Source organism: Solanum tuberosum, unplaced genomic scaffold (genome assembly GCF_000226075.1).
Source record: "Solanum tuberosum cultivar DM 1-3 516 R44 unplaced genomic scaffold, SolTub_3.0 scf00548, whole genome shotgun sequence".
NCBI classification, from domain to species: domain Eukaryota; kingdom Viridiplantae; phylum Streptophyta; class Magnoliopsida; order Solanales; family Solanaceae; genus Solanum; species Solanum tuberosum.
The window spans coordinates 68,003-71,675 of record NW_006239470.1 but is presented as its reverse complement, the minus strand read 5'-3'; positions in this window follow the sequence as shown (position 1 = coordinate 71,675).

The following is a 3,673-nucleotide window of genomic DNA, read 5'->3' as shown; positions in this document are numbered from 1 at the left end:
CAAGAAGAAAGCGATGATGAGACAACACGCAGTTTAAAAGAATTCATGGAAACCGCTTCCTCTAGTTCAAGTCCCTTCCAGAAGACAACCCCTATAACACCTGTAGAATATACGATAGGTAATCTACCACGACACCGGGTATTTAGGCAAGATCCGGCAACTGAACCAGAAATGGTTAAACCAATAGGAATAAGAATGCCAATAGAAGCCCCTATCAAACTTCAAGACGGAGGAGATAGAGGAAAAATATTAAATATAGCAGCTCATGACCCTCAATTATGGAACTCAGTAATAGACGTATGGAAAGGAATAGTGGTAGCAGATTACATACATCATTATAGTGAAACAGATGCAGAGACTATGTATAGATACATGGAAACCTTTTTAGGAGAGTCAATCAAAGGAGTATGGGAAGCGTACAAAGTAGCCTACCCTCAAGAATTCCAAGAGCTTGTAAATATGGGACCAAACCCGTATAATTTTACTAATAAAATACACAGCCTAATAACCGGAGAAGATCCAAATAGTGGATTAGTAGTATTACAAAAGAATGCATTAATAAAATTAGAACAACTTAGTATCACAAATTGGAGCCATATAAAGAACTTTTTAAAAGACTATTTTTATTATTGTGCAATAAGCGGTAATGCGTTTGAACATTTAGCCAATACTTGTCCAGGTAGAAATACAGTAGAACAAGAAATGCCCAACTTATAGAAGATTTCCAAGAAACCCTGATAAATGTAGACGAATACATGTCAGATAATGAAAGCATATATTCGGTAATAAGCATAGATGCTTTAGAAGGAAGACAACAAGATTCGTCTGATTCGGAAGAAGAAACTCTTATAAACAAAATAGGAAAATTAGACCTAACCATCAAATATGACTGATTCGTTTGATGGTTAGGTCTAATTTTCCTATTTCGTTTATAAGAGTTTCTTCTTCCGAATCAGACGAATCTTGTTGTCTTCCTTCTAAAGCATCTATGCTTATTACCGAATATATGCTTTCATTATCTGACATGTATTCGTCTACATTTATCAGGGTTTCTTGGAAATCTTCTATAAGTTGGGCATTTCTTGTTCTACTATTATTTCTACCTGGACAAGTATCTGCTAGATGTTCTTCACTTCTACATGTAAAGCAAGATAGTCTATTTTTGTAAATTCTATTATTATTATGTTTTCTTACATGTCTATCCTTATTTAGATAAGGTTTTCTTGCCGCGGATTTTCTTAGGTAATATTTTTTCTTAGGTTTGTAGTCTTGGTTATTCTGATATGTCTTTTTATATTTTCTTTTGGGTGTACTTTGATCATAGCTTTGCGTTGTGTATATATTTTCACAAAAACCTGTCTCGTTTTGTTTTAATTGCTTTTGTATTTGTGTATTTGTATATTTGTACATTTTTCTTGTAATATTTTCATAACATGTTGTATTTTTACGTCCAATAGACCAGCTAGTATTAGGGTTTTGCATTATTCCCTCTCGTTTACTCCATCTTTCTTCTATTTCTCTTCCTAAAGGCTCCGGGAAGTTTTGTTAAAAAAGATTTTTTTCCCCAAACTTTGGTCAAACGCATTACCGCTTATTGCACAATAATAAAATAGTCTTTTAAAAAGTTCTTTATATGGCTCCAATTTGTGATACTAAGTTGTTCTAATTTTATTAATGCATTCTTTGTAATACTACTAATCCACTATTTGGATCTTCTCCGATTATTAGGCTGTGTATTTTATTAGTAAAATTATACGGGTTTGGTCCCATATTTACAAGTTCCTGGAATTCTTGAGGGTAGGCTACTTTGTACGCTTCCCATTCTCCTTTGATTGACTCTCCTAAAAAGATTTCCATGTATCTATACATAGTCTCTGCATCTGCTTCACTATAATGATGTATGAGCTGCTATATTTAATATTTTTCCTCTATCTCCTCCGTCTTGAAGTTTGATAGGGGCTTCTATTGGCATTCTTATTCCTATTGGTCTAACCATTTCTGATTCTGTTGCCGGATCTTGCCTAAATACTCGGTGTCGTGGTAAATTACCTATCGTATATTCTACTGGTGTTATAGGGGTTGTCTTCTGGAAAGGACTTGAACTAGAGGAAGCGGTTTTTCATGAATTCTTTTAAACTGCGTGTGTCTCATCTTCGCTTTCTTCTTGTCTATACCCATAATTATCCGTTCTAAAATTGCATTCTTTAAAGTGTTTTTCTACTGTAGAAATTTCCATGTCTCCTAATTTACAACCTTTACATTTTAAATAACGTTGTCCTATTTGCTTGATGTATTCTTTAGCTGTTGCTATCGATAAATCTACCTCATAGTCTTCTTCTTCTGTGATTTTGAATATTCATGCCTTCCATGTTTATGGTTGATTCATTATCATCTAAATCGTCATCTAGTTCTTTTTTTATCTGTATATTTATAATCAGTAAATCTAATTGATGTCTCTCCTTTATTATTAGTGTATGTAAGGTGGTCATTTGGCCTCAGCATTTCTTTTTTTACTAAATTTCTCTAAATTCCATTCTCTACCTGCATATTCTTCTGAATTTATTTTTAAAGGTTTCATTAATTTGATTCCTTTATTTCCCATTATACCTACCGCGTCGTCTATTTTTATTTTAAACCGTGAACTGCTGTTGGTTGCTAGTTTTCCTATGAAGCCAACACAAACTAGTAAATTGTTTCCACAGTTCATTTCTTCGTAACCCTTAGTTTGTATACCTATCTTTATGTATTCTCCAAATTCTTTCGAATTTAGCATGAAATCTGGACTACAATAGAAAATTCCTCCATTATTACTCATGTCGACTTCTGTTAAACCTATTATATATCTTTTAGATTCTGACCATCTACTATCATATAAAGTGATTAATACATTAGTACCTAAATTTTTTCTAGTTAAACCTTTAAGTCCAATTACTACCAATCCCATATGCATGAGATTCATTCGCCTCTTTTGTATTTCTTGAATAGATTCTTTACTAATTAGATTTATGCTTTCACTATCGTTTTCTGACACACTTAGTTGTTCTTCTCTATAGTGTCTGTATAAATGTGTTGTTGATGAGAAAAGTCCTGTGTTATAGAGAACTTGTGGATTTCATAGTGTCACGCCCCGTTTTTCGCAAAACGGACCTTCCTTTCGGAATGCACGACCTAACAACTCTTTTGGGCTTTGGGGAGCAAATGAAGAGTCGCCACCTAACGAATTAAGGCGCGTTAGGGCACCTATCTAACCTAACTAAGTCTAGCTAAGGTCAACGAACCAGAGATCAGGGTAAGGGTTCAAATTACCTCGAGGGGAAGGTGTTAGGCATCCCTCGAGGTCCACAAATGTGGGTCCCGGCCGTGTGTCATGCAATATGTGGGGGTTACAGGTAGCAATTAAGGTCACTTCATTCATTATTTATTTAATTAACATGATTGCTAAGTGATAACTAATATTAAATAATTAAGATCAATTTAAATTATTTATTTAATTAATTTAAGCATGCGAAAACTAGGTGATAACAATATTAAAGCAATTAAAAGCACTTTAGTTATTTTAATTAATTAGATAGGCATGCGAGACTAAGTGATAATTTAATAACTAAATATTGCATAATAAATAAGAGATGAGCGAGGGGATAGAAATTTACACACAATTAGATAGAATAAACAT